We start from the raw sequence: 23,045 nt of genomic DNA on the forward strand, positions 1-23,045 counted from the left end.
CTTCTTCTTCTTTTCCTTTTTTTTTTTTTTTTTTTTGGAATTGCTGATCTTTGAACTAAGGGCCTCATCAATTGTTCAACTGCTTTGTTCAGCTAGTGATATACTACTTGAGTCATACTTCCAGCAAAGTTTTATTTCTGGTTATTTTGGAGATGGAAGGAGAGGGGTGTCCAATAAACTTACTTTCTCAGGCTAGATTTAAACTCCAATTCTCTAGCTCTTAACCTTCTAAAAAACTAAGATTTGCAATATAAGCCACTAACACTTAACTCTCAGTTTTGCCTAGATATTAGTCAGTTTTTTTGTTTTTTGTTTTTTGCAATTTAACAGATTGAGAATGTTTACTAACCATGAAGATTCTGGGTTTTTGTTGCTGTTTTGCTGGTAGGGGAATGAGAATAAGTCCCGAGAACATATTAGACAAGCATGTGTCTAATGAAAGATATCCCAGTCCTTAAGATTCCCAGTCACACTGTTACCAGCATTTGTAAACAGCAGCAGCTGTTGTTTTTCCATTATTATTAATGACTTCCATCTTGTTTCTATTTGTAAGAAATCATTGCCAAAATGGCAATACAGGTGTGCAAAAAAAAATCTCCTAATGGACCTCAGGTGAAAGAAAAATTATCCCTACTCTACAACGAAAACTTTATGCTGGTATAAATAACAATAATAACAACAACAGTAAGTTTCAAAAGTAGAGCTTCCTTAAAAGAGTTAAGTATAATAGGTAGATGGCAAAGGCATATATTATATGTACTTATAAATATTAAGTTAGCACAGATAATTCATAATAATTATAATAAAAATGTAAATGTTTTCAATTAAACTATTAAAATATAAATACCTAAATAAGTCCCTAATTATAATAAGAATAATCAGATATTTGGCTTCAAAACAGATTTTTTTATATTCCAAGCCATCACTGTGAATCTTGCAATGATTTAAATCATAGGTAGGTTATTATAAATTCATCTGATTACTAAGCCAATAAATACTGTTTTTAGTGTGTCAATAAGGTAGTTTAACTTAGATAATAACTTTGCTTGACTTTCTTTTTTTTTTTTTTTTTTTTTTTTGCCAGTCCTGGGCCTTGGACTCAGGGCCTGAGCACTGTCCCTGGCTTCTTCCCGCTCAAGGCTAGCACTCTGCCACTTGAGCCACAGCGCCGCTTCTGGCCGTTTTCTGTATATGTGGTGCTTGGGGAATCGAACCTAGGGCCTCGTGTATCCGAGGCAGGCACTCTTGCCACTAGGCTATATCCCCAGCCCATTGCTTGACTTTCTTGTTCAAGCTGATACCCTACCACTTGTGTCACGTTTCCAGTCTGGCATTTTCATATTAATAGGAGATGACATGTCAGATACTTTTCTGCCCAAATTGCCTTGAATCAAGATTCTCTAGGTCTTAGCCTCCTGAGTAGCTAGGATTATAGGTGTGAATCTCTAGTAGCCAGATTACATGCAATTCCTTACACCTTTTCCATTCATTGCAGTAAATTATTTATATATTTATTTAATACTTCTTGATGAATGCCTATTGTATATCACAGAAATACTTGTATTTCCTAAGGTTTATGAAGTAATTACTTACTATGTTCACGTCTAAAATCTTAACATGGCTTTCTTTTTCTGAAGCAGTGGCATTTTCCAGTAGTTTCATAAAAGAAAAAAATGTGGTTTAATGTTCATGTACATATTTAGTAGAGCTATAAATTCAATGGGTGTTAATATCATGTCAATGATAATTTCTTTCTTGAATACGTGTCTCCTGTCCAACCAAGTATAAATTCTTGGTCAAATTAAAATATTTCTGGGAGTTGGTGGTTCCGATTCATGCCTTTAATCTGAACTATTCAGAAGAATGAGAATTGAGGATTACATTTAGAAGCCAGCCTAGGCAAACCCATGAAACTTTTATCTCCAATTAACCACCAGAAAGCCTAGTACAAAAATTCAGGGATAGTGCCCAGGGCCTGGGTTTGATCCTGAGGATCAGCATAAAGAAAAAAAGAAGAAAGAAAAGACAAGAAAAAATAAAATAAACAAAAGAAAGAAAGGCAAAGGAAGGAAAAAAGGAAAGAAAGGAGGGAAAGAGGGAACAAAAAAAAAAGAAAGAAAAGTTAAATGCTTGACCAAATACCTTTGCAACTACTTAATGTTAGGTTAATTTGAAACAATAAAACCTTAAAAGCTATTTTCCCAATCACAACAGCATACATCATCACCATTAGTGCTTATTATGTGATAATGCATAGGGATCTGGCATCCTGCTCATTCATAAATGTTTTATTGAACAAAACAGATATAGCCTGAATCTGATTTTCAGTTACTTTTATTTTTGAAAATAATGTATTTAATTATAAAACATAATTTTCTACAGTGTGATTTGCCTTACTTTATCCAAATATTACATTTCAAAGTCTCTTGCCCAATTGTATATTTAGCTCTAGAAATAGTCCATGGCTTGAACTAGTAAGGATATGACCAAGACATGAAGACTTTGACAGTTTTGAGTATAATTTTCTCGTCTCAAAAGTGTATGTACCATAAGTACTCTAACATATGCCAGAGGAGGATAGAAAAACATCTCTTTCCCCACTTAGATAATAATTTCACTGGCCAAATCTATCTGGTGGAGCTATTTATGGACTCTAGAGTCTACTGATGGTTTGCACCATCCAAGTGAAGGCGTTATTAATGAAAAATTGTCACTTTAATTAGATTTAAACTTTTATCACAGTAGCAGCTACCCATTCTCTACCTTTCAGTCCCACAGCAGGCAACTGTGTACACATTCCCGAAGCACTTAATACACAGATTTTGACAGCCACAGTAGGCAAAAAGTAGCCAGTTTTCCAGAACCAGTGCTTCAATTATTGATTGTTGCTTCTGATATAAGAAGTACAGCAAAAGAGGTAAGAGCTGTGGTTATACCTCTGATCCCTTGTTGCAAGTCTCTCTCCCACCGTGAAAGTGTCTTCTATAGTGTTTACATGGTCCTTGTGCCGTTTGGTTGGTCCATTCATTTTCCTATATTTGTCTTTTGAGATCCAGTTACTTAAGTCTAAGAGATTAGAAAGCAGCAGCATTGAAGATGAAATTAGCACATTACTACTGTACATACCCAGGAAAAGCCCAGGGATTAGCACAGACATGAAATACTTAAAGTTCACATTAGAAGTCTCTATGAATCAAACTATTATTAACTATGGAGAAAGAGGAGAATACGATTTCAAGAACTATCATCATATTGTTAGATTCAAGTATGCACTTATCAACAAAATTTAGTCTTGCTAAGTAGCTGGGGCATATGATGCATTAAATGGAGAAAAAATAACCAAGACAATAGAAACTGAGGTTGGGAGTATACTGATGACAGATTTGCTAAACACATTAAAATAACTCATTATAGCTGAGCACAGATAGCTCACACCTAGAATACTAGTTACTCAAGATGCTGAAATCAATTCAAAGCCAGCCTGGGAAAGAAAGTCTATGAGACTCTTATCTCCAGTAAACTCTTTAGAACAAGCCTTAAATGGCAGAGTACTAGCCTTGACAAAGACAAAACATAACAAAAAAAATACTCATGGACAGAGTTCAGACCCTGAATTTAAGTCCCAATACTGGTACAAACAAATAAACAACAAAACAAACCCTCACTATGATGCCCCAAACTGAAGGAAGATGTGTAAATAGACAAAAAATATAAATAAGCAAATGGAAAATATGGATTAAGACATAGAAGCAAAAAGAAATCATGGATTTGAAAATTATAATTAAATGAAAATTTCATTAGTATGAGATTGAAGCAAAATTTAAACAGTCAAGGACTAGAAAATTCTTTCAGATAGATAGACAGGTAGATAGATATTCACAATTTTGAGATTTATTTCTTAGGGCTTTTGCTTTGAAAGAATTATAATTTATGGAACCATTGCTAATACAGCAACGATTTCTTATATGGTTTAATTATCAAAAGTAAAAAACAAAAGTAACAGTGGAAAATACATCAGATTTTATTACAATTTAACTTGCAAGTTATAAGATGATTAAAATACTTAAATAAAAAATAAAGTTTCTTTGGACAGTAGCTTATTTTGAGAGAATAACAACCCAGTGAACATTTGATAGATGTACAATGAATCCTGAGCATTTAATGGATGTACAGTGAATCCTGGATCTGTATTTGTATGTTCTTGTTTAATGTATTATTTCAGAATTTCTGTAGGAATTCCATGCCTCTTATGAGGAATATCTCTGAAAAGCTTCACCAGGAAGTACATTAGCTCTGCATGTGTTACATAGTACTTAGTGGATGCACATACAATTTAAGTTTAAAACCATGCCTATGCTCCATTTTTTTTAGACCTGATGTTAAATATCTCATTTTGTACAGAAAAGGAACTTGGAGATTATACTCCACTTTCCTGTGGTCAAGGATGTACATGAGTTGGGTGCATAATCCATAAATATGCCTTCCCCAATAAAGCTGGAAGTCAAGAGATACTACTTTTCCTCTGTGATTCAGTTATCATGAGCAACAGCCACAAATGGACTTTTCTGTGAATTTGTTTATCTGTACTCAAAAGTGTCAATCTAAATTAGGGATTAACATCCCAAACCTTTAATTCTTCACAATAGATCTGACAAAATACACGGTGAAGCATTGCTTTCTATTTCTCTTTGCTTCCTTTTCTGGAAAATCATAAAGTATTGTGTTTCTTTTGTTACACATCACAAAAATAGGTTATGTTACTCTTCACACCAGTATGGGCTGTTTAAGATAAATGGAAATTTTTGAGAAGAAAAGAAGGAGGTGGATTTTACAACTGATCCTGAAAGGAAAGGCATCTTTCAAATTAAACAGCAAAAATCTTGAAAGTATTTTCTTAAGCCCAGCTGAATTACAGTAAGTCTATTCAGAGCTTCTAATGTACTATTTTTCTTCCTAAATTATGCTTAGGAAATTTGACAATATCAAAGAAATTCTTTAACATTTCAGTTGTTTATTTCACACATGATTTGACTCAACATATGAATGTTCCCACAAATAATGAAACCTTGTTGCTTCACAGCATATAGGACTAATTAATGAGAAATGAATTTCTCATACTCTGTGTCATGATGTGAATGTGTCCTGAAGGCTTCTTTTATGAAAGTATTTACCGTGAAATCTATCCTATTTTAATGTATAAGTATACAATACAATATTGTAAAGCATTGATACAGTTTTGTACAACACAATGCATCAAATCCTCACAAATGGGTAAACCAGTGAAGAAACTGTGGATATGTGTAACATGAAAATATAATGTTACTTAGCATTTACAAAAAGCCTTCCATGGGTGACAAACAACATAAGTTACCATGAAGTACACTTTGGAAAAAGGAAATAATCCAATCACAAAGAGAACAAAACATAATTATACTTACATGGAAGTCTAAAATAGCCACTCGTAGATAAATGGTGGAATTGTGCTTACCAAGAGCTGGAATGAAGAAGCAGGAATTTGCAGTTAAATGGGTGTAAAGTTTTAGTTACACAAGATTAAGAAGTTTTGGGATTCCTATTTGAGAAGTATCTTCAATCAAATATGATACAGAAATTAAAAAATCAACAGCCTCTGAAAATACTTGTAGTGTAAGAACAAAAGTTTAACTGGAATACTGAAGTATTTAACATTTTATTAATTCCTTTTCATTGATAAAACAATATTGAGTACTTTGAAATATACCCTAAATTTATCCATCTAAACACTTTGAAAGGGACTTCATATAACATTTAATTACTAAGTCTACCTACAGAATTATATATACGTGTAGAATTTTTAGCTTTTCATGTAGGTGTGTGTGCACATGTTTTTCTACAGGGTCTGCAACTCAGGGTCCCAAATTATTGCTCAAGTTTTTTTTTGTTGTTGTTGTTGTTTTGTTTGTTTTGGTTTTGTTTTGTTTTTCTCAAAGCTAGTACTATGCCACTTGAGCCTTTCAGCCTTTTACTGGTTAATTGGAAATAGCCTGTCTCAAATATACCTGCCAAGTCTGATCCAAGCCTCAGTCCTCAGAGCTCAGTATCTTGAGTACACAGATTATAGGCATCTCTGGCCATAAAAGAAATATAAATCAATTATACAAAGTGAAGTGAGCCTGACCCAAAGAAACATAAACTCTATAGTTTCCCTCATAAAGAATAATCAGTACATGTCTAGGATAGACCTAGCAGAAGGTCACAATAGCTCAATAGTTATGCCTGTATGAACACATAAGATGATGATAAGTGAAATGAACTCCAAGTTGTGGAAACAAGTGGTATATCATTGTTGTTATTTTCAACATGCCATGTGAAACCATACCATTTTTTTTCTCTCCTATTCGCTTCCCATGATTTTACCCCTGTTATCATGGTAACTGATCTTAGTACCCTGGATACTATATATACATGGATTAGAACTAGGAAAGGAGAGGGAATACCAAAAAATTGAGAGAAAAAGGATAAAAAGACAAACCATGGCAATAGCAATACTTACAAAACCATTTGGTGTAAACCACTGTACAACTCATGGAGGGGAGAGGGAGAAGGGGGAAGGGGGAGGCAGGATAAAAATGAGGGAGAAGGTAATGAGTTGGATAATAAGTATACTTGCCTTACTTATGCAACTGTAACCCCTCTGTACTTCACTTTGACAATAAAGAAGAATCAAAAAACAGCATTGAAATTCTACCTCACTCCAGTAAGAATGGCCATTATAAAAAATCTAATATCAACGGATGCTGGTGGAAATGTGACCAAAACGAACTGCTACTACACTGTAAGTGAGAGTATAACTTATTCAACTACTGTGGAAAGCAGTTTATAGGTCTTAAAAGACTAAACACAGAACTTCACTATGACCCCACAACCTCACTTCTTGGCATTTGCCAGGATGATCACAAACAAGGCCATACTAAAGCTACCAGCACAACCATGTTCACTGTAGCACTATTTACCACAGCTAACTTATGGAACCAACTCAGGTGCCCCTCAGTACATGAATGGATAAAAAAAAGTGATACATATACATAATGTAATTCTATGTTTCCAACAGAAAGAATGGTATTGGTCCATTTTTAAGGAATTGGAAAGACTTGAAAAAATTGTATTAAACAACATAAGCCAGACACAAAGAAACATAGTCAATGGTTTTCCTCATTGGTAATAATTAATATATGTTTACAATAGTCATAGCAGAGGATCAGACTAGCTCAATAGCAAAGTACATATGTTCATAAAAAATCAACTCCAAGATGTGGAGACAAGAGGTTTTTCATTGTTGCTATTTTTTTAAGCCAGTCCTGGGTCTTGGACTCAGGCCCTGAGCACTGTCCCTGGCTTATTGTTTTGCTCAAGGCTAGCACTCTGCCACTTGAGCCACAGCACCACTTCTGCCTGTTTTCTGTATACTTGGTGCTTGGGGAATTGAACCCAGGGCTTCATGTATGGGAGGCAAGCACTCTTGCCACTAGGCCATATTCCTAGCTCCCCATTGTTGCTATTTTTAATAGACTATGTAAAATTATATTTTTTCTTTCATTTTTCTTTCCTATGGTTTATTCCTTGTTGTCACTCTATTTGATTTTGGTACCCTGGGTATTGTATATGTGTTTATCTGAATTTGGAAAGGGAAAGGCAACATCAAAATGGTGAGACAAAGGACAAGGGGGAAACAATTCAATAGTGAAGTTCACAAAACAATACGTTGGAAACTAACATACAATTTAGGAGGGAGAATTTGGGGAAGGGAAGCTGGGAAAAAATCAAAGAAGGGGTAACAAGTTTGACAAGAAATGTAATTACTACCTTACATATGTAACTGTAAACTTTCTGTCCATCACCTGGACAACAAAATAGAATTAAATTGAAAAGAAAAATAATTATAGGTGTTAGCCACCAGAGCCAGGCCACAGTTTTGGGTCTTTGAACGAAATCCTGGAAATACAATTAAGATAATAATCACTTTTTTTTTTTTTTGCCAGTCCTGGGCCTTGAAATCTGGGTCTGGGAGCTGTCTTTAAGCTTTATTTTTCTCAAGGCTAGCACTCTATATCCCTTGTGCCACAGTACTACTTCTGGCTATTTCTGTGGGTAATTGGAGGTAAGAGTCTCACAGACTTTCCTGCCCGTGCTGGCCTTGAACCTTGATGCTCAGATCTCAGATTCCTGAGTAGCTAGGATTATAGGCATGAACCACCAACACATGACTTTTTTTTGTCTGTCATGGGGCTTGAACTCACAGCCAGGGTGCTATTCCTGAGCTCTTTTTGCTCAAGGCTAGCCCTCTACCAGTCACAGCTACTGTACCACTTTTTAATCACATTTTTAAAGTCACAAGTTTTATCATGTTTAGCTTTTTTACCTTTCCTCCCTATGATACTAAGTTAACAACAAATAGGAAACAGAATAGCTACCAGAAATCTGCCTTCTATTAATGTGAATTAATTTTATATTCCAGAAACTTATATAAATGTAATAATTACTATCCTCTTCTTTGCCATTTGTCACATAGAATAAATAATTTGAAATACCTTCATGTGGCTATGTATATAACATGAATTCATTCCTTTTTGTAAATATATGCTACAGTCTTTATTTGTATATTGAAGAACATCCAGATTATGAGCTATATATGTGAGCAGATGTGTGTGTGTGTGACATGTATGCGTATCTGTGTGTCTTTATGTGAATATGAGAAAATTGTGGGCTAAATAACTATGATGAATTACAAATTACTTTTAGGTTTATGTTTGCATTTTAAAGAGACTGCGAAACTTTTTAAAACCAGAGCTAGATAACATTTTCTAGCATCTCAGACTCGTGTCGATGTTTTGTTTTTTTGTTTTAATGTCAAGCCTTCTAGCTGGGGACAGAAGGCACCTCACTTTTGTTTCAATTTTTACTTGCAAAATCATTAATAATATAGAGCATTTTTTCTGATCTTCATTATTATCCATATAATACTTCATTAATATATCTGTTCAATTGGCTTTTATTTTCCCTTCTTGGTATAAAGTTAGATGAATATAGTTGGAAATTTCGAGTAAACATTTTTTTTTTGTCAGTCATGAGACTTGAACTCAGTGTGTGGGTATGCTCCTTGAGCTTTATTGCTCAAGGCGAGTGTTCTACCACTTAGAGCCACAGTTGCACTTAAGGTTTTCTGGGGTTTAATTGGAGATAAGATTTGCATGGACTTTTCTACCCAGGCATATTTTCTTTTAAAAAGAATGAAAGTAGCAGATATCTCTGGTCTCACCTTTCATGAAGTTTTTGCTGCATTTGATTTGATGTAATTGCAAACAGAAGACTTTTTTTTTGTAAGTGAACACATTGTTTTAGTATTTACATATGAGATAGTGTATGCATGTGAAATGCTTAAGTTAGTTAAATATAGACGAACAAATCAAAGTTTACTTCCATCTTAGGTTTAGTTGCAACATAAAGGAAGAAGTACTTTGTGGTAAGTATAGGCCTTAGAATTTTTTTTTTTTTTTGGCCAGTCCTGGGGCTGGGACTCTGGGCCTGAGCACTGTCCTTGGCTTCTTTGTGCTCAAGGATAGCACTCTGCCACTTGAGCCACAGCGCCACTTCTGGCCATTTTCTGTATATATGGTGCTGGGGAATCGAACCCAGGGCCTTATGAATATGAGGCAGGCACTCTTGCCACTAGGCCATATCCCCAGCACAGCGTTAGAAATTTTTGGACAAATATCTTCATACCCTTCTCTGTTTTACCAAAAGACAAAAAATATATTTCCCAGAAATCCATGAAGATATAGTTTAATTCACAAAAATTTTGTTCTATCAAAAATAATATACATGGGACTTCCAGGAAGACGGTGGAGGAGCAGCAGAGCCCTAGCTGAGCTCCCTCCGACATCACAGTTTTCTCACCCATAGAAACTTTTACTCCTAGAAAGACAGCCAGAGTAAGTTCTAACAGTAGAGGGATTCTGGCCAGGAAGGAAAAATCGACTTTGCTCTTCTGAAAACACAGATTTGAGCTCCAGGCAGCATCCCCCCACCATGCCAGTGCCGGAGCTGGCACAGCGCCCTGCATAGCAACCTGCACTCCACACAGCTAAAGCACACAGCGTACGTAGACCAGGGAGAAATCCTCCAGATGGTGGCTGAGTATGGAAGGGCTGAAATTGCAGAGAAAGCGTGAGTACCCCACGAAACATATTCTCACTCACGCCCACAGAGCAGCTTCTGGAAGGCAGCCCTTCCCCCACCACCAGAGCAAAGCGCCATCTTTGCCAATGGCATAGGGTCAGACCAGATTGGAACTAAAGCAGGCCTGGGGAAAGCGAGAACAAAGGAGCCATCTTTGAAAAGGGCAAGAGGGCCTGACCAATGAGAGCCAGCTCCGCCCAGGAGAATGCCCCATGCCCAGGCGGGAGGTGAGTCCTGGGCCTTGGCTTAGCCAGAGGTGCCCCACCCTGCCCACCAGAATTTCTAAATTTAAAACAAAAGCGGCAAGCATCTCCCGGCGGCATGGAAACACTAGAGAGGGGGAACAAACAGTTCTTGAGACAGTTAAACGGTCCCGTTACAGAGGAAGCCCAATTCTGAGCCTGAAACGGACCTGCATTCCATAGCCACTTCCACCAAGAAGGCTGCCCCACCCAGGAGGGAGGAGCCTTCCCCAGGCAAGCAACACTCAGCCGGGTAAAACAGGCCAGAGGCGCCCCTCCTGCTGAGTCCACAGCCTATTCAAAGCCAGGCTTCAAAGGCAGCAGCCCCACAGCAGACAGAGGAGCCACAGTTCCCGAGACTGCTCATGTCCCCATCTACAGAGGACGACCAAGGCCTACCTGCAAGCTGTGCGAACCATAGAGACCCAGGATTGCACCAACAGGGGAGAAGGGTCAGAAAAGATCCACCCCCTGCAAACTGAAATCAAATCAAGCCAGCCAATCAGGAAAATAGACTGCAGACCATCGCAAGGAAACCAGAGACTGGGGAAAGACCACCCAAACAAGGAGGACTCCATTTTTTTACCTTTTCAAACATTTTTTAAACATTTTTTTAAAAAAGTTTTTTTTTTAATTTTTTCACTTCTGAAACGTCGTTGGTTTTTTGTTGTTGTTGTTTGTTTTCCATTTTTACCGGTTTGTTTTATCAAGTTTTTTTGTTTGTTTGTTTGTTTGGTTTGTTCCTTTTCTGTTTTTTCCCTTTTTATTTTTTTCTTTTTAAAATAATTTTTCTCTGTTTTGTGCACCTGTCTTCCAGTATTTTTACTTTATTTCTCTTTTTGCGGTCTCTTTCTTTAAAAATTACTTTCCTATGAATAAAACCTCCACTCTTTTCTGCTAACTCTCCATTGTCTATCATTTTAACCTTGTTCTTTCTACTGATTCTACTCTTCTCCTCATTTCCACATCACTGAAACTAAACCAAAATCACCACCCCCCCCAATACATTTTACTCTATTCTCTTTACTACCTCCAACTTACCCTCCTGACTTACTGCCTGGACCTCCAGGTTCCACTGACTCCCGGTTATTGGATAGAAGGTATCCCAGCTTAATCCGCGTGAATCAAAGGGGTTCATAGAGAAAGCCAGTCCTAAAAGAACTTAATATAAAAACAAGAATTGCTTATAGGGTTGTAACAGTAAATAAGTAACTACTGAATACAGGGCCCAGGATCGGTTGTTATATTGAAATTGTATTCTTTAGGAACACCAAATCTAATTTTATAGACAGGTATACAAGGTATCTGTATATAATTGTGAACTTGTAAGATTTACACAACAGTGCTTGGTAAGGGCTGTTTTGGGTCTTAAATGGTGCTCAAAGGTTCTGGTAGACTGGCATTCTCAATCCAAATGGGCAGAAGGAACACAAGAAAGATGGAAAACAATGAAGTCTTATCCCCCACTCAAAACAAGCAGGAAATAGAGTAGTCAATCAAAGACATAGAAGAGAACCCCAAAAATGCTCTACATAGTCTACTGATAAACATTATAAATGAAAAGTTTGAATCTCTTGAGTCAATTATTCTAGAGTGTGAGGAGGCAAAGCAAAAATTAATGGAGAATTTCATGGCATCCACAAATAGAAAGATAAATATACTTCAAGAGTCAAATGAAAAGATAGCTACCCAGCTTAAAGATTTGAGAGACAGCACTCAAAACCAAAGTAATGAAGTTAATGAAGTAAAGAAGTCCATACAAGACCTAAGAAATGACATGGAAATCATCAGGAAAGACCAGTCAGAAGGAAAAGAGATTCTAAATCAAGTAGCTAGCCTACAGTCCCGACTAACTGAAGCAGTGGATCGAATCTCAAGAGCTGAAGATTCCTTAGATTCTATGGAGAAAGATAAAAAATCAATACAAATTCAGTCCAATCAACAAAACAGATCGCTACAGGAGATTCAAGACACGATCAGGAAGCCCAATTAAAGGATAATAGGTATTGAGAAAAACTTGGAGAAAGAGGTTAATGGAATAGGCAATGTATTTCACAGAATATTAGCTGAGAACTTCCCAAATATCCAGAAAGGAAGGCCTATACAGATACAAGAAGCATTTAGAACCCCAAACCGACCAGACCAGAATAGAACATTCCACCGACACACTGTGATCAAAACAGGATCAGTAGAGTACAAGGAAAGAATCCTTAAAGCTGTTAGGGAGAAGAAAACAATCACATATAAAGGAAAAGCAATCAGAATTACCCCAGACTTCTCAGCAGAGACCATGAAAGCAAGGAGAGCCTGGAATGAAGTATACCAAACACTAAATAAAAATACCAACCAAGAATTCTGTACCCAGCAAAATGCTCATTCATAGCCGAAGGTCAAATAAAAGTCTTCCACAGTAAGGAAAAACTGAAACAATACATCTCCACCAAACCAGCTTTACAGAAAATCCTCAAAAATGTACTATACAAGGAAAACAATCAAGATCCCAATACAGACAGAGAAATGAATCCTAAATAGTAAACATCTGATCAAGAAATGGGAAGACACAGCTTTAAACAAGATAGTGATAATGAAAGGAACAAACGATCATCTCTCAATCCTAACTCTCAACATTAATGGACTTAATTCTCCAATCAAACGACATAGGCTCATAAGTTGGATCAAAAATCAAGATCCATCTTTCTGCTGCCTCCAAGAGACACATCTATCCAGCAAAAGTAAACATCTTGTAAAAGTGAAAGGCTGGAATCAAATCTATCAAGCAAATGGCCCCCATAAGCAGGCTGGAGTTGCAATCCTAGTATCAGACAAAATTGACTTCAAATTAAAAAAGGTAACAAGAGACAAAGAAGGTTACTACATACTGGTAAAGGGATCTCTCCTACGGGAAAATATCACCATTCTAAATATCTACACACCAAATGCAGGAGCACCCAACTTCATCAAACAAACACTACTGACTCTAAAAACACTCATAGGCCAAAACACATTGATAGTTGGGTAATTTAACACTCCACTATCACTTCTGGACAGATCAACACTCCAAAAACTGAACAAAGAAAGCAAAGAACTTAAAAATTACATAGAGCAGGGGCTGGGGATATAGCCTAGTGGCAAGAGTGCCTGCCTCGGATACACGAGGCCCTAGGTTTGAATCCCCAGCACCACATATACAGAAAACGGCAGGAAGAGGCACTGTGTCTCAAGTGGCGGAGTGCTAGCCTTGAGCGGGAAGAAGCCAGGGACAGTGCTCAGGCCCTGAGTCCAAGGCCCAGGACTGGCCAAAAAACAAACAACAAAAAAAAAATTATATAGACCAACAAGACTTAACGGACATCTACAGAATATTCCACCCAGCAACAACAGAATACACATTCTTCTCCCCAACACATGGAATGTTCTCCAAAATAGATCACATCTTAGGGCACAAAGAAAATCTGTACAAATTCAGAAGTATCAAAACCATTCCCTGCATTCTCTCAGACCACAATGGAATAAAATTAGAGCTCAACTCAAACAGCCACCACAGAAAATCCTACAATTCATGGAGACTAAACAACACACTGCTGAACCATCAGTGGGTCATTGAAGAAATTAAAACGGAAATTCAAATGTTTATGGAATTCAACCAAGTTGAGGACACAAAGTAACAGCTCCTTTGGGACACAGCAAAGGCAGTACTCAGAGGAAAATTTATATCTCTGAGTACATACATCAACAAACTGGATAATAATTTAAGGAAGGACCTTAATTTCCTTGAGAGAGAACAACAAGCCAACCCCAAGTCAATAGATGGAAGGAAATAATTAAAATCAAATCAGAATTAAATCAGTTAGACACGAAAAAAACCATTGAAAGAATCAACAAAACAAAGAGTTGGTTCTTTGAAAAAATCAACAAGATAGACCCCTGGCAAACCTGACCAAAAAACGAAGGCAGCACACTCAAATAAACATGATAAGAGATGAAACAGGTAACATCACCACAGAAATTACCGAAATTCAGAAAATGATAAGGGACTATTTTGCAAAACTTTATGCCAACAAATTCGAGAACTTGGAAGAAATGGATAATTTCCTAGAAAAAAATTCATATCCTGGGCTGGGGATATAGCCTAGTGGCAAGAGTGCCTGCCTCGGATACACGAGGCCCTAGGTTCAATTCCCCAGCACCACATATACAGAAAACGGCCAGAAGCTGCGCTGTGGCTCAAGTGGCAGAGTGCTAGCCTTGAGTGGGAAGAAGCCAGGGACAGTGCTCAGGCCCTGAGTCCAAGGCCCAGGACTGGCCAAAAAAAAAAAAAAAATTCATATCCCCAAACTTAACCATGAAGATATAAACCTTCTAAACAGACCCATATCCAGTATTGAAATAGAAATGGCAATAAATGATCTCCCATGCAAGAATAGCCCAGGTCCAGACGGATTCACTGCAGAATTATACAAGGCCTTCAAAACATAACTCACACCAATATTTCTCAAACTCTTCAATGAAATTGAAAGAGAATGTTCACTACCAGACTGATTCTATGAAGCCAGTATAACCCTCATCCCAAAACCAGGCAGGGACTCATCACGGAAAGAGGACTACAGACCCATCTCCCTGATGAACATAGATGCAAAAATTCTCAACAAAATTCTGGCCAATCGACTTCAACAGTTCATCAAAAAAATCATACACCACGATCAAACTGGATTCATCCCAGGGATGCAAAGTTGGTTTAATATACACAAGTCAATTAATGTAATCCACCACATCAACTGGAGCAAGGTAAAGAACCACATGGTTTCATTTCTGGATGCAGAAAAAGCATTCGATAAAATCCAGCACCTATTGATGCTAAAAGCCCTGGAAAAACTGGGATTCCAAGGAACATTCCTGAATATAATCAAGGCAGTTTATGACAAACCAACAGAAAGCATAACTCTAAATCGTGAAAAACTAAAGCCATTCCCTTTAAAATCAGGAACACGGCAGGGATGTCTACTCTTTCCCCTGCTCTTCAACATAGTGCTAGACTTCCTAGCCAGAGAAATTAGGCAAGAAGAAAATGTAAATGGGATCCAAATAGGAAAAGATGAAGTTAAACTTTCTCTCTTCGCAGATGACATCATCCTATACCTCAACCTCCAAGCTACTAGAGCTGATCCAAAACTTTGGCAAAGTTGCAGGATAAAATAAACCTTCAAAAATCAACGGCCTTTCTCTATTGTAACAACCCGAAGACCGAGGCTGAAATCTGGACAGCAACTCTTTTTGCAATAGCCCCCAAAAACATAAAATACCTAGGAATAACCTTAACCAAAGAAGTGAAAGACCTCTTTGAGGAGCACTTTAAAAACTTGAAAAATGAAATTATGTCAGAACTAAGGAAATGGAAAAACCACCCAAGCTCCTGGATTGGGAGGATTAATATAATCAAAATGGCAATATTGCCAAACGCTATCTACAAATTAATGCAATACCCATTAATATCCCAACACCATTTTTTAATAAACTAGAGGAAGCAATTCAGAAATTCATATGGAACAATAAAAGACCTAGAATAGCCAAAACACTCCTAAGCAGAAAGAACAGTGCTGGAGGAATTACAATACCCAACTTCAAGCTGTATTATAAAGTTATAGTAATAAAAACAGCTTGGTATTGGCACCGGAACAGGCCTGAAGACCTATGGAACAGAATTGAAGACCCAGCAATGAACCCACAGAACTATGCCTACTTAATCTTTGATAAAGGAGCTAAAACTATAGTTTAGAAGAAAGATAGCCTCTTTAACAAATGGTGCTGGCAAAACTGGCTCAACTCATGCAACAAACTAAAACTAGATCCTTATATATCACCCTGCACCAAAATCAATTCCAAATGGATTAAAGACCTCGAAATCAAAACAGACACCCTGAACACACTAAAGGAAGGAATAGAAGAAACACTTGGGCTCCTTGGCGCAGGACGGAACTTTCTTAAGAATGACCCAGAAAGGCTACAAATCAAAGAATGTTTGGACAAATGGGACTGCATCAAACTGCAGAGCTTCTGCATGGCAAAGGATATAGCTCGCAAGATAAACAGAAAGCCCACAGACTGGGCGAAGATCTTTATCGGCCATTCAGTGGACAAAGGCCTCATATCTAAAATATATGCAGAACTAAAAAAATTACCTTCTTCCAAAGAAGGTACCGCAAAGAACCCATAGCCCCCTCATCAAGTGGGCTTAAGACTTATAAAGAGACTTCTCTGATGAGGAAATGAGAATGGCCAAGAGACATATGAAAAAATGCTCTACATCACTGGCCATAAAAGAATTGCAAATAAAAACAACATTGAGATTCCATCTCACACCTGTAAGAATGTCATATATCAAGAAAACGAACAATAACAATTGGTGGAGCCGACGTGGCCAAATGGGAATCCTACTTCATTGTTGGTGGGAATGTAAACTGGTTCAGCCACTCTGGCAAGCAGTATGGAGATTCTTCAGAAGGCTAAATATAGAACTCCCCTAGGACCCAGCAGCCCCACTTTTGGGTATCTATCCAAAAGACCACAAACAAAATCACAGTAATGCCACCAGCACAACAATGTTCATCGCAGCACAATTTGTCATAGAGAGAATCTGGAACCAACCCAGATGCCCCTCAGTAGACAAATGGATCAGGAAAATGTGGTACATATACACAATGGAATTTTATGCCTCTATCAGAAAGAATGACATTGTCCCATTTGTAAGGAAATGGAAGGACTTGGAAAAAATTATACTAAGTGAAGTGTGCCAGATTCAAAGAAACATGTACTCTATGGTCTCCCTTATTGGGAATAATTAGTACAGGTTTAGGCAAGTCATAGCAGAGCATCACAAGGCCCAATAGCTATACCCTTATGAACACATAAGATGATGCTAAGTGAAATGAACTCCATGTTTTGGAAACAATTGTTATATCACAGTTGTAACTACTTTCAATGTCCCATGTGTATCTGTAGCTTCTATTATTGATGATGTTCTTGTATCACCTTCCTGTGGTTGTACCTACACTATCTCTGTAATCTTATCTGAGTATATTGGAAACCGTGCATACTGGTATTGCAACTAGGAAATTGAAAGGGAATACCAAAATTGAGAGACACAGGGTAAAAAAAGACAAGCAACGACAAAAGCAATACTTGCAAAACTGTTTGGTGCAAGTGAAGTGAACACCTCAGGGGGGGAAAGGGAAAGAGGGAGGAGGGAGAGGCTTATGAGGGACAAGGTAACAAACAACACAAGAAATGAATCCAATGCCTAAACTATGAAACTGTAACCTCTCTGTACATTAGTTTGATAATAAAAATTTGAAAAAAAAATAATATCCATGACCATCATCATCTATGACTTGAGAATAACTAATTCATCTTTATTGGGGGGAAGTAAAATAAGCCAATTAATATCACATATTTCATAACCATTCGTAGGTAAAATACTTGCATATACTCATTTTAGAGAAAATTTTATTTTGTGGTACTGCACTGGGACTTGAACTCAGGGCCTAGGCACTATCCCTAATCTTTGGTGTTCTGGGCTAGTGTTCTACCAGTTCAGCCGCAGCTCCACTTTTGGCTTTTTATTTAGTCTTGTTTCCTTTCTTGCTCAGGCTGACTTGTAATCACAATTCTTAAATGTCTGCAGACATCTGAGATGTCTGCCTTCTTATTAGCTAATATTATAGTCAGGAGATAACAATACCTTGCCTTTTTAAGAAGTTTTAATTTTCTTCTGTTTGTTCGCTTTTTTTTTGTTGTTGCTGTTTTTTTGGTGACTTCCTAATTGTCTTCAAAGAAGTTTGTAATAAGCAACTGCAGAATATCTTCTCTCCTAAGCATAATTAAATAAACTCACTTAGGAAGTAGCTAATAAAGTGCTTGCTGTGGATAGAGATTTGATAACAGAGCTCCTTCCTTCCAGATTTTGTGTGAATTGACTATTTTAAGTAAAGAAAAAAATAAAAGAACAATCATGTATATTTCAGGTGAAATTAGTACCTGTCAAGAGAAATTCAGAAAATATTTCTTGGGGATTCCTTAGTATCTTTGATTGCAAGTAAATAAAGAAAAGCCAAAATTTCTTGCATCATTTTCATATAAGCTAACTTAGAAAAAAAACGGAATAACTGTCTCCAAGGGCCTGATTAAAGGTGAAAAGGCAACAATTCATAAACATCACTAGTTCCAGTTTTTGAGAATTCTCTAGCCAAACCAAAGGTAAGTTGTACTAAGTTTTAAGGGAAATAATTATTCACACATAACTCTTTCCTTATGATACTGAAATAATTAATTAATTCACTAAGTATTGCATTAATTAATACAAAATTAACTTAAATCCTAAGAAATTAAGAAATTTAAATCCTAGAAACAATGTGGACCTCACCTGGCATATCAGCAGTCACACCCATTTATTTTACCTGCACAGATTTCCTGGGTGATAGACCAATATTATCAGTTTCAATGCTGTGTTCAACATGACAAATAAACTTGAAAATCTCATAGTTCAATGTCATGCAAAGGAGAGAAAGAATATGAATTGTCTTGTGCTTCCAAGATCCTAAGATTCGTGCTGACATATGATTCAGAGACAGTATCCTTACCTCAATGTGTTTTATAGTCCTAATGGTTTTCTTACTCAAACTATTCAATCACCTACTTACCTAAGACCTTGATACCTTTTATTAGAAAAGAACCATATTGATTTTGACAAGCGGATGACAAACTACTATTCTTTTAGACTACAATCAAAGTTTGATCTGGTAATGTGAGTGTCAAAGCAAGGGATTCTGCTTTGCATGTTTGAGAGTCTATTAGTGTACTTTCTATTTACATAATAAAATACTAGTTCTATCCCTGTTGCTATAGTCATGGCATATGTCAAAAGATTGACTTCAGGAAGATAGGCTTCTCTGCTTGCCCCTTCTTTATCTGGCATCTAGCTTTCTGCCATTAAAATTTTTACTAAAAAGCAGGTAACTGGTGGCTTATGCTTGTAATCCTAGAAGGCTGAGATCTAAGGATCCAGGTTCAAAAACAAAGTACAACATTTGTCATAAAGGAAATGAAAGAGAAACAATGAAATTAAGATTGGTGTATAAAAGGCATATTTTTGTTTATAAATGAACCATAATAACGCAACCAAACGACATTACCAATGTAGCAATGCTAACTTGATAGTGTCCACATGGGTATGAGAAGGAGTTTTGAAGTTCCTCAGTGTACCCCAAGGATCAAATCTCTATGAATTGTAGCAAATTATCCCTTAATACCTTCATACTGTAGAATATTCGTAATTAGCTATGAATATTTTTTCTACTAGCTATTTCTAATTTTATAGCTGTGCTTATATAATTATCTAAACTGTTCATGTTTCTGTACATCTGTGTGCTTACCACTGGCAGTACCTACAAGCAAACTCTCAAGATTAGTTAGCTTACCTTAACTTTTATCCCTCCATTTGTAAAATAGTCACCTGAAGATATTTACATGTGTTTTTTTCTTCATTTATAAGATAAAAGATCAGTGACCTAATTATAAATGTATAGTGCAATTTAAATGATTGGTACATCCAAAGTATTTATAATGATGACTACTTGGTGGGAATGCAAACTTGGTCAACCCCTCTGGAAAGCAGCGTGGAGGTTCCTAAGAAGGCTAAACATAGAGCACAGCACCACTACGACCCAGCAGCCCCACTTGTGGGCATCTACCCAAAATACTACAAGCAAGACAACACTAAAGCCACCAACACAACTATGTTCATTACAGCACAACTCGTCATTGCTAAAACATGGAACCAACTGAGATGTCCCTCAGTAAATGAGGGAAAATGTGGTGAGGAAAATGTGGTACATATACACAGTGGAATTCTATGCCTCGAACGACACTGTCCCATTTGTAAGGAAATGGAAGGACTTGGAAAAACGTCATACTAAGTGAAGTGAACCAGACCCAAAGAAACATAAACCCTATAGTGTCCCTCATAGGGAACAGCTAGTATATGAATAGGTTAGTCATGGTAGAAGATCAAAATACCCCAATAGCTGCACTCATATGATCATATAAGAAGATGCAAAGTGAAATGTACTCTATGTTATGAAAACAAGAATTATACCACTGTTGTCATTATTTTCAACATGCCATGTGAACTTGTACTACTTTTTTCTCTTTTCCCTTGTCTGTTTGGTTGACTGATTCGTTTGTTTAGTTTTGTTTCTCTTATACTCCCTTCCTGTGGCTGTACCTTTGCTACGACTATATCACATCTGAGTTCCCTCGATATTGTTCATACAGGTACTGGGGAAGGGAGAGGGAATACAAAAATTGAGAGACAAAGAACAAAAAGACAAGCCTTTCAAAAAGCAACACTTACAAAACCATTTGGTTTAAACCAACTGCACAACTCTTGAGAGCAGAGGGGTGGAAATGAGGGAGGAGGTAACAAGTAGAACAAGACATGTTCTCACTGCCTTTCATATGAATCTGCAACCCTTCTGTATCACACTTTGACAATAAAGAAAAAATGAATTAAAAACAATGATGACTGCTATGTAAACATAAGATACTATTTTTGAATTTCAATTGCACAATTCACAAAGTGAGTTAACTGTATTAGAATGGAAGCAGAACAAAAAGAAAATATAATGGCAGAACTTTCAACAGTAGTACCCTAAAAAAGTGAACAGAGTAGCATTTTCACATATAAAATCACAGTACTTAACTATACTCCTCCCTTTAGCCAATAGTCTCAAAGGATGAGAAGCATTGTACATTTATCTTCCCTTTACACATGGCTTCAGGCTGAGATTAACCCCCAGCATTATACTCTACAATTTGAGGGATAGTTTTGGGCCTTTCTACATTAATCACATCCCTAGGCCTTTTTTACTTTAGTTATTTTTCAGCGAGGTTCTTGTGTTTTTGATCAAGATGAAGTTTCTCCAACCTAAGCCTTCTGAGTATCTGGGATCACACAGTATGCTCCACCATACCTAGATTAGCGGTTGAGGAGTAGTCTCATTAACCATTTTTTTCCTGGGTGGTCTCAAGCTCTGATCTCTCAGACTCTGCTGGGATTATAAATGGTGACAATATTCTGGACTCCTCTAGAGTTTTTACTTTCAATGTCTGAGTTGTAAAAATCAATATAAAAGAATTTTGATAGTATGGATAAATAATATGGACAAAGAGTGAAATTCAGGTAGGTAGATGATCCAAATTAGGGAATAGACTCTCCACTAGGCACAGAATTACAAGTCACATAAATTTGTTTTCTATTTTAGATTATCAGTGCCCAGACATGAAAAATTATGGGTTCAGGCTGCTTGGCCTGATTCACTCAAGCATAAACTGAATCATGTGCCTTCCCAAGAGTTCTCTCTGAAGAAGATTAAATTTATCCATCTAAAATTCATGTACATTTTTCACATTACATATAAAGTTCATATATTTCCTACAATTCTATTACATTTTCTGCAGAAATTCCCTGAAGACATATATTTTACTTTATATTTTTATGCTGGATTGGTTTTCAATCAAGTATAACTTCATTGTTCAGTTTGCAATCAAGGAGCAAGCCAGAAACACAGTACAAAGTAAAGCCTTTCTGAGTTTTAACTTTTCAGGGAAGAACAACTCAGACACCTAAGTCACGTAGTTGTAAGGCCTCCAAAAATATGTTCAAGTATATAATATTAAAGTATACGAATTGTCTTAGGTGTCAACATAACAACTGACTGCTAACATGAATCATTTCAATGAACCAAATAAGGTCCTGGCACACAAATGTAGTAGCTATTCATTGGCAGCTGCTTAATAAAGTACTGAACATTTATGTACAATTCGTAACTGGATCCATTTTTCAATTTCTTAATTCCAGTTGGTGAGATAATTAATAAGCAAATTCTTCTAGTCAACAAATGCCTCTGCAAAAAAAACCTCATTAAATACTTGTTTGAATTCTTCAGGAGTATCAAAGGCCTCTTGTACGAATCAGTTGATTAAAAGTTAATAGAAAGGAAAAATACTCAAATTCAAACAAGTATTGTTTGCATAGTACATTTCTGAGAAAAAATATAAAGAATGGTAACTTTCCACTTCATTATTTGATAAAATAATTTTGTTTATCCTTCCAGTAATAATTAAAAATTAATAAAAATTTCTTTTAGAATGTTAAGAGATGAGACTCATTAGGAATTATAAGAATAGAGTATTTGGTAGATTTTTAAATAAATTCTTATTGTTCTCATAAAGGTTATGTACAGAGGAATTGCAGTTATATAAGTCAGATAATAAGTCCATTTCTTTTTGAACATTTCTTCCCTCTTTCCCTTTATCCTTAGCTCTTCCCTCATTTCTTCCCTCATTTCTCCCAGCTTTTCTCACCCCCTCTCCACATAGTTCATTTTCAACATAGCATCTAGTCTCACTGCTTCATGTATTCACTTTTTCTCACACAATTTCTGTGCCAACCCTTACCTTTTTTTTTTCTTATAAAAATATTTTTATATTCTAGGTGATGTACATTGAGCTCCCCAATGATTCAGCAATCCCACT

Source organism: Perognathus longimembris, chromosome 12 (assembly GCF_023159225.1).
Source record: "Perognathus longimembris pacificus isolate PPM17 chromosome 12, ASM2315922v1, whole genome shotgun sequence".
NCBI classification, from domain to species: domain Eukaryota; kingdom Metazoa; phylum Chordata; class Mammalia; order Rodentia; family Heteromyidae; genus Perognathus; species Perognathus longimembris.